A 10,527-nucleotide genomic window follows, 5' to 3' on the forward strand; every position below is an offset into this window, starting at 1 on the left:
CTTCACTCCATATACCATTTATTAATATATATATATATATATTTACATACATGTCTAATATTTTTTAAACAATAAAATTGTAAATCTTCAAATGATATCATACTTTGGAGTTGTGTTTTAACAGAAATTCAGAAATGCATAATTTGTCATAAAAAATTAGTGAACTCAAAAGATTTATCCTGAATTAAACCGCTGACTTTGTGAAAATGTGAAAATCCGACAATTGAAAAAGATGCGAATACATAACAGTGTGTGTATACCACGTGATAAATTACGTCATATATGCTACATCGGATAGCAACATTTTGCTTAAGATGAAGTCTTAAAACAAAGATATCTTTTCTTTTACTACACTATTTTAAATGAAACAAAGGGCAGTCTATGCCACTTAAAGAGCCCCGCCATCGTTTAATTACCGGAGTTTGATAAAGTGATTTGTTTCATCAAACCTGTTTCCAAACTAATGTTTTGACAGTGCTCCGTCAGATGACCGTTTTGTGAAAAGGTTTGTCGAAGTGTTTTAAGAAACTAATTTCTCAATCAAACTCTGGTAATGGCCGTTGGCGGGGCTTCGTATGCGGCGTAGACTGCGCTATGTTTCATTCAAAATGGTAAAAAATAGTGAAGTGTCTTCGCGTCAAAAATAGCGGGAGTGGTCCCTGGGGTGCGGGGGTATTTGGCGGGGATTTTATCAGCTGTTTGTTCCCGCAGGGCGGGTATTTGACCCGGGCTTGGCTGGATCGAAAGTCCCCGCTATATCCCGGACTTGAGGGCCGTTGTTACAATTGACTGGTGCATAACTAATGCTTAGTCACTCATTGACATGGGTTTTAAAAACAAGAACCCAGATATGTTTTTGAAATAAAATACAAATCTACCAAGATTGAAACATGAATAACATGTATATGCCACACAAATAAAGAAAATATAACTATAATAATTCCTTTTACATGTTTAACATTTAATACCGTGAACTATAAAGGATCTACGCAGGTTGCAATTCATACATTGATTTTTATTCCTTTTACCAAACTGTATTTATCAAACTATATTTATCGAACTGTTTTAACAGAATTAACTTCTATCTAGTTAGTACATTTATGCAACTAAGTTACTAAATAAATGACCATGAACAGTTGAGGTTTGAAGTACCCCAACCAACTACAGCATCCACAAAATATTTTCAAAACAGATGTGTTTTGATGTGATACAATAGTGTTTATGCATGCGCGGAAACAAAACAATATAATTATAACGATTAGTGAACGAACTATCTTTGAAGTGAAATTTAACAATTATTCGATTGTTCAAGAATTTAGAATATATCAGTGACAGAACAGTTTATTTATGGTTTTGAAATATTTGTTCATAATGATAACACAAAGCAAAAACCCATCTAGATAGCAGAACGGCATGAAAATAGCATTGACCCAAAATGTTAATTAATGAGATGTGGATATGATTGTGCTATTTATTTCTACACATTTTAGATATGAATAAATAAAATTGTTTGACTTATTAATGGTATGAGTCCAGGGAAAGTGTATATTTTCATACACATATGTCTATATTTAATATTAAAACAAGAAACAAACATCTTCGCCCGAATCAAGTTTTTAAAATTGCAAATGGAACACGAGCTTCTTATTTGAAAGGACGTTTTACATTTATAAAATATGTGCATTCTCACTTTATTCGCTTGATTTTGTATAATGTTACTGTTCCAAAAAGGAATGGAAACGAAAATGTTATTTTTAATGCTGAATCAATGCAATGAAAGACTGGAATTCATTACCCGCGCATTTCAAACAGATAAAATATCTATAGGTTTTAAGAAAACTGTTAAATGCCATTAAATAGACTCTATTATATTTTGTCACTCTTTTGTCACTACCTTATCAGTAGATAAAGTTTTTTTCAATTACTTGAAATGCCAAATTAATAAATTGTTCGTTATACATGAAAAGTGCTAGAATGTCACACGTAGTCCTTTTTTCTTTATAATACTGCATATAAAGACATAGTGTATGGGTTGTCGTGTCTTGGCCGTATTATTTCTTGAATGAACAACTTTTTTTAAATAACTTGCCGCATGTTTTCAACATATCAAGACGACGTGTCGCGTGCAAGACCCGTTTCCCTAACTATAATGATCGTCCGACCGTAGGTCTGGCTCAATTCCTTCTTTATCCAGAGTTTTCATTGCTATCTTTTCCATTTTCAAATGACATCTGGGTCACACTTGAGTACCTTCCGGGGCATTCGTCAATTACAGTGTCAGCCTTTTTTTCTACATTGTACCATCATGCTTATGTATGTGAGAATTTATGTGGTTCTGCCTATCATTAATATGAATAAAAGTGTTAAAGCGTTGAAATGCTGTAAGCGCGACAAGCGTGATTTTAGTTTTTTTTACAATTCTGTTCACAATAAAAATCGAATACAAAAATATTTTGAGTGGCTCAAATCTGTTATCGAATTGTGCCGGTCGTTATCTAAGGATATATTTAAAGTAGACTAAACGAAACCCGATATTGACTGAGGTCGTTTGGCTATTTGTATGAGGTAATCAACAAATTTCCATTTTTTGCGTATATATCTATACATATCTTTTCCCCTAGGTTCCCCAACAAGATTTATTCAAGATTTTCGGATTGCTTTTAAATTCACAATTACGTTTAATCTGATCAATGTATTTAAATAATGTCAACTGTTAATAAGCATTATTTTAAATCGCATAACACCATAGGTTCAATTTTGTTACCCCGACGCATAAAATATTTTTCCTTTCAAGTAAAAAAGAAGATCTTACGATAAAGGATTTTCATGTGCGGTACTAATGACTTAAGACCAGTGGCCTACAGCCTAAAAAAGTTGTTTCACAATTGTATGCTTTAATTGCATACGTTAGTAAACCAAGTATAAAACCTCACATAAATGAAATAATTTAAAAAAAAAATCATAGATATGTGTTTTACTTTATCAATATTGTATATTCCGTCGATGCAAGGGGCGGGGTATATTATGAATCCGTAAAACCTTCAATGTATACCTCTACTCAGATGCACAAACCAAATAGCTGAATAAAATATACATGCATAGTGGTTAATTTTTGGGTATTTTGTTGTAATATTGGGCATTGAAGGCATAACTGTTTCCACACAATTAAGCAAAAGAATGGCTCGTTCCACAACAAGAAAAAAACCATATAAAGTATGACAAACGGTCAATCTGTGAAGATGCGGCCTTAAATCCATAAAATCTTACATGTAAATCTCTTATCAAATGCAAAAACCCAATACCTGAAAAAATGATACACCAGAATCAATACAGTTGATCAAATAAGAAAGAATTGATAGATACGTCTTTAAGCTCTATACTTAAAATGACATACGACTGATACACATATAGAATGGCTAGATTTATGATATCTTGTTGTAATGATGGCCATTTGAAGGCATAGCTATTTCAATTATGCAAAATGAAGAGGATGAGTGTTTGTTTAAGTATAGGATCGTAAAATGTTCACCGAGTAAGAAACGAATGATGCTATTAATAACAAGAGGCGAAGCAACGAGTGAAATATTGACTTTTAGTATTCAGGAAGTGACACTTACCAAACAAATGTCCTCTAAAATTTGCATTGATATCCATGTTTTATTGCTTTGTAGTTGTAAAACGCGACATACTGTTTGATCAGGTAACGTCATTTTTAAAAAGGCATCGTTGATAATGTGTCCCAACCCTATGCGGGCTGGTGTTGATTTGGACAGCAGAACGAGTATTCAATTCAAAACGGCGAAAAGTATGTGCTTGAACAGTGAAATATCATTTTTATTTCACTGATGAACCTCTATAAATCAGAGTAAAGCATATGGTAAAGTGATTCATATCATAGACTAAAAAATGGCTAAGAATATTTTAATAATGAAATATCCCCTTTACAACAAGCCCTTTAAAGAAACATGCAGTATGTAACAATATGCAGATGTTCTCCTTAAATGACAAAAAGCTAAACAATGCACTGATGCATAGCCGGAACAAGGGTAAAGCTAAAACTGACCTAATTCACCTTATCAAAGCTAAACTATCGGAACATTTTGAACTGAAAATAGGCAGGTTCATACAAATTGTGCCAAGTTTATCTAGCTATAATAAATATTAAACTTGATACTCTTTAAGTGACACTCGTATTCAAAATCAATACATACTCATTTATAGCAAACATATAGTATGAGAGAAAAATCTTTAACTACTTGCTAAATAATTCAGTTGAGCAAAATAGTATTTACTGATAACAAGATTGTAAGTTTGTATTTAACCGCTGAAATGCACAAATATAATTGACTGGTGAGTCCTTAAATATTGACATTGATAAATTATAGTCTCTTAATGTAGCAATACCGTGATTTCTGCACATTTCTTTCAATTTTAGATTATAGGAATGCAGTTTGTCCGTCTGTCAGTCTGTCTGTCGGTCTGTCCGTCCGTCTGTCCGCCCGTCCGCCCGTCTGGCTGTAACAGTTCGTATCCGGGCTTAATCTTACTTATGCATTGATGGATAACCATTTTACTTGGTACAAATATTGTCCTCATGGAGACGATGTGCAGTGACCTTGACCCGGGTCCATACCTTAAAGGTCATGGTAACACCAGACATTTAAAGGTCAGAGTACACATGCTCGTGTCGGCGCTATAACTTACTTATGCATTGATGCATTACCATATTACTTGGTACAACTGTTGTCCTCATTGAGACGATGTGCAATGACCTTGACCCGGGTCCATACCTCAAAGGTCAAGGTAACACGAGACATTTAAAGGTCAGAGTACACATGCTCATGTCCGCGCTATATCTTACTTTTGCATTGATGGATAACCATATTACCTCAAAGGTCAAGGTCACATCTGACATTTAAAGGTCATAGTACACATGCTTGTGTCCGGGCTTTTTACATTTAGCAGTGTAAACATGCCAATTCTTACTTGATTTATTGACCTTATACATTTCATGTCCTTTTAGCAACATTATCTGAATTTGATCCAAGATTTCGAACCAATTTCAATTTGTGCCAGTAATCCATCATGAAGTTTCGGGTCCACATTATGACAATGCTAAATAGAGGATAAGATATAAATGTTAAATGAAAGTGTTAAACAAGTTGCACAGATTGATACTTTTTTTCTTTTTGGAACCATTTCCGATGGCCCGTTTATTGGTTAAAATAATAATAATATATATATATACATATATATACATTGAAACACAAAGGTTATGGATATCAAATCGGAGTACATTTAAGACAGTAAGTATCAAAACTGTTTGTGTTTGTGTCTTGAAATAAAACATACTGTCAGATTGATACAGATTGATACTTAGCGCACTCTAGCAAGCATTATTATTATATGCAAAAAGTTTAATATTTAAAAGAACAATGGACACAAATGTGATAATGTATTTATAATATGTGTTTCTCTTCAAAAGCAGTAACACAATGTTATGACGTCATCACAATATATATGTATCACTCTATCGAAATTAATAAAGGCTTGCTATTTTATCGATGTTATAAATCAAGGACTCATTTTCCTTCTTTTTTAGCCAATATAACCTTGACATTGATCTTACCTACACTACACACAATATGAATAACTTTAACAAATATCCTTTTATGTTCAAATATCCAAGACTATTTAGGTTTCCGATCGAACAACTTGTATTTCCTATATTCCCACTCAGTGGTCGGTATAATTTTGGTCAGATTCAACGTACCAGTCAGGTTGCGAGAAAAACAAAATATACTAAACAACAATGGCGGGAGATATAGCCGTCCTTTGGACTGCCTTGTTATATATAACTAGAACGAAAATGAATTTGTGCGTGAAGGGTCTTGTCGATCTTTTAGGAATAGGCTAATGTTAAACGTAAGTTTCTGGTTTCCATTGGGGGAAGACAAAATAAACTGTAAATTGTCTGGATTACATTCCTGACGGGTTTATGTCATGAAGTAGCAGTAGCTAGCTTTATAGCAAAGTGTAACCAGGCCTTTCTGGTTCTTTTTCAGGTTGCAATCTTAAACAAGCTTTCAAATCGTTATTGAATACCTTTAAACAATTTATGATTATTTTTCAAAGCCTAAATAATGCACTTCTTCAAAAAATACACTTTAGATGATCCATGGAAAGCACAAACTTAAACGTTCTTTTACAGCAATATAAAATGTAAAACTGCCAACGCCCCCAAGTTCAGGCGTAAAAGTGAAATTAAACTGTTCATTGACAACATTGAAATCTAACCACTGTCGACACCTTTTACCTGCGGCGTAAAGTAGAAATAAAACTGTTTATTGGCACAAAGTACAACACTATCAACGCCCTCCAGCAGCGGCGTAAGGTAGTAAACTAGGAATTAAACTGTTCATTGACAGCAATGAAAAGTGCAACACTCTCAACGCCCTCTAGCACTAGATAAATCGGTATTTGTCTTGCATGAGTCATGAAGGACAAATGCAAATTAAATAAAATATTTTCACGCAGCTCTCCCGCTAGGAATTAAACTATACACTGGCAGCTAAGAGAAACACAGTCTATATTTAAATTTCTAAACGTTGTTCATGAATCTCTGGGATAAGGACTGGTTTCATATTTCGTCATATTGATTCCACATGGATAGAATGTTGGCTATAAACAGAATTCTGTAATTCTGGCATACAATTATTTTATTTTCACTAGCATTTCTTACGCTTTTTGACGAAATGAAATATTAGATTTGATATTTTTGCAACGTGTGTGTTTAATAGAGCGCTTATTTGAACTTGCGGTAATGTTTTACCTTTGTTACAAAGCATCGTGATTACATTTCAAATGATTCTTTTTTCGATGTTCGGCTCTTTAAAACTTGAACGAGCCCCTATTGCGGTTTTTAGTATCTAAATATTGGGAGAAGTACATGTTTCTGTAATGAAGTCAGTGTGGGAGATTTAAACGATCTTGAGATGTAAATAAGGTCCTTTTGGAAAAAGTTGACGAGACACACGTTACTCGAGAACCCCTGAACTCTGTTTTGTCAGAAACCAATGAAATATCTAATAAAATTGTTTTAAGGGAATGCATTGATTGCCATCGGATTGCAGCATTGGATTTTAAGGAGGGCCTATAACTGGCTGATTCAATTTTGCAACACCTTTCGACGTCGGCCCGATATCGGCTTATGTGATATTGCCGCCTTATAACCGCTACTTAGCCGACATATTATCGCTGTTTAATAATCATTGTTTTCAATATTTCATGATATGACTGTGGTAATTTCACCGTTGAAATAAACAATGTAATAACTTTGATGCTTCAATGTTGAAACAACTTTGATGTTTCAATGTTGAAAGAAAGTCATACACACTGCAACCGTCGGAAGGTTATGAACATCCGAATATGTATTGGACAGTGACATAAATATTATTTACACATGTGTTTTCAAAAGGAATTATTTATTTGTTATTAACAAAATTATGTCTTAAATTAGTGTGAATACATATTAAATGTAATATGGGTTACATATACAACATATTTTTTTCTGGAACTTTGAAACAGTGTGAAATAGTTACTCAAAGGGACATATACGTATACAATATACACACCGTTCGCCAATGGACAGCAACAGCCGAGACGAAGGCGTTTAACAACTAATATTTCCGAAATACGTTTCTTAAAGAAGAATAACAACTGTTAACATAAGGAGATAATTATAGTGCAGCATGCGTCAGATAACTGAAGTGGCGCACAGAAATAGCGTTCAACAGTAGTCTCCAATGTATCATTTCGGAACGAAATCGGCCAGCAGTCGGAAAGTTATGATAGTAACAACTCTTGTAAGATGCATTCCAAGACATGCAATAAATACAATTGATATATTTTATTTTGATGACAATTAAAGCTACATGTAAATTATTTCTGTTCAATACAACATCGGACTAACATCGACAAGGTAAACCGATATTCCAATGTACAGCCTACATCGGCCCGATGCGTGTGTACTAGCTGAGAAAGCGACACAACAAAATAATGGTTGAAAATTAAATGAATATAATAAAATTTGTGGACCGTATTACTACACACATTTCTAGACAACAAAAACAATTTTCATGAACAATATCATTTCGCATATTGAGTTTTAGGTACACATCTGTCATGTGTTATGTTAATGATGCTGGTGCAAGTAAATCATCTTTCATGACATGTTTATAACAATATATTATCAACAATTTCGTTTTTGTCGGACACACAGCATATTAAATCGGAATATGGAATTTACAAATGAATCTATTATATTGTCTTATAAAGTTTGTAGATTTTTTGTTGTTTTTTCAATTAAGGCAATTCACGATTTGATGAGAAAATCATATATTTTATTCACAGAAACCCCTTTGTTAGTATGCAACTTTAATTTGGTTGGATTGCTTATGTTTGATATTGATATATTTTTAATCAATTAGGTAGAGCAAGGCAGAGCGAGCCATTTACGTTAAATCAGTTGTGTTTGTAAAAGAAATCACGTTTTAGGGTATTAAATTAATAAACTATCCGTCCATTAATCATAAGATTCTCTCCTTAAGTTCAATTCATAAATCATAAGCATACATATATGAATCTTATAACCTTCATACGCTACACTTTCTATAACAATAGCATTTTTGTAGTATAACGCAGAGCATGCACAGAAAACTGCGTCATTTCATGATTTTTCAATTTGCAACTTAGTGTGTCTCATTCTGCAAGCGTATGCGTATGAATTAACAATGCATACGGAAACGTTTAAGCTAACTTCATACTTTAACATTTAACGAATATATGAATAGTAAATGTATTTTTATGGAAAACACAAAACAACTATGCCCCGTACAGGTTTTGAGGTCATTTGAGGTCACACAATTAAAGTTATGATTTTGAAATATTTTTATTTCAGATCCGATTTATCATAATTAAACATACTACGAATGTATTTAAGGGATAGGTTTCATAATTGATGTCATTTTATGGGTATGAACGCAGTTGGGCTAGGTCAAAGTGTGTCCGATGTCACAATGGTTCATTACTTTTTTCCAGAATTGTTAAAAGCTTAGTTTCATTTAAGAAACCTTTCAGTAATTCTTTCTCACCAGTTCTGTAAATGGAATGTTTTAACGTAAAAATGAAGCGCTTATTGTAGCAAAATTTTAACAAGCCATAAATTAACACTTTTCATCATCTTACTATAAGTTTTTTTGTGGCTTGCTGACACACTAAAACAATTAGAATATAAACAATTTTTCAATTTACATTTATATTTATACGCGATCCGAGCATATCGGAAGATGTTGCGCTTATAGGATAATAATCGCAATTGCCGAATCGCCGTTCATTTAAGGAATGGAAATAACAGAACGAAAAATGATAATAATTTGCTACTATTTAAAATCAGCAAGACTGGTTAAGATGTGGTCGCTTTTTAAGCATGCGGTGTTTTGGTAAAATGTGAAATTGCCCAGCCGCTTCTTCTGTTTGATGCAGACTTTGCTTAAACACATATAAAGGTACTTCATGTTATGGGATTTGACAAAGAACAGGGAATATTGGTCCATACAAATGTTTCTATTTTTGGTGCAAGAACAATTTTAGCAGATTTCTTGCTGTTCGGTTTTAAAATCAAACAAATTAACATATATACAATAATGAGAAAGTAATTCACCTTTCAAAGTTATGTTAAATAACAATGATGTACAGATAATTTTTTTAAGTGGGTCTCCTTCTTATACCGTTACATCTGGTGATAATAAAGTTCGTGCACTGGGTGCGAAATATCAAGCCATATTATGTTGAAGGGACTTAATTGAACATTCAACTGTTGTACAAAGTTGATTTTGTTAAGTCCCCTGGACATTTTCGTTTATATCAGATACTTGCAAAGTCGTACTCTGAGTCCGAGAATTAATGTATGTTTGTGGAATTTTAAAATGTTTGCTATTGTTGCCTGTGCATTTGTGTTTACATATACACTGTGTGCGAGGAATGTAATTGTTATGACAAAGCGAAAACAAATTTAAGAATCAAATTTAGTATATATCGTAGTTGTATTTAGTCAACCCCCGTGGATAGTTCCGCTTGTATCAGATACTTGCGAAACTGAACTCTTCGTGGAAGAAAAAGTGTATCCTTTTCCAATATAAGAATGTTCTGCTATTAGTATTCAAGCATTTGTGCAAAACATGACATATTATGAACATGAAGATTGAACACTGGGTGCGAAAAATTGTATGTCGTATAGCAGAGAAAAACTCAAATTCATTTGTATAAGCCCTGAACATGATTGGCTTTAATTCCTTTCGATCGGATAAGTTTAAGAAATTTGTATCTCTTAATCTTCTTCTATAGAAAAACATGAATCATGTCATGGGTTTTTCATTGTTTTAATTGTTTCGCTTTAAAATTGAAATAAAAAAAATCAGTTTTGTATTGTAATATTGAATATTTGAATACGCATTGATATGATCTTGT

The sequence above is a fragment of the Mya arenaria genome, chromosome 1 (genome assembly GCF_026914265.1).
Source record: "Mya arenaria isolate MELC-2E11 chromosome 1, ASM2691426v1".
Taxonomy (NCBI): domain Eukaryota; kingdom Metazoa; phylum Mollusca; class Bivalvia; order Myida; family Myidae; genus Mya; species Mya arenaria.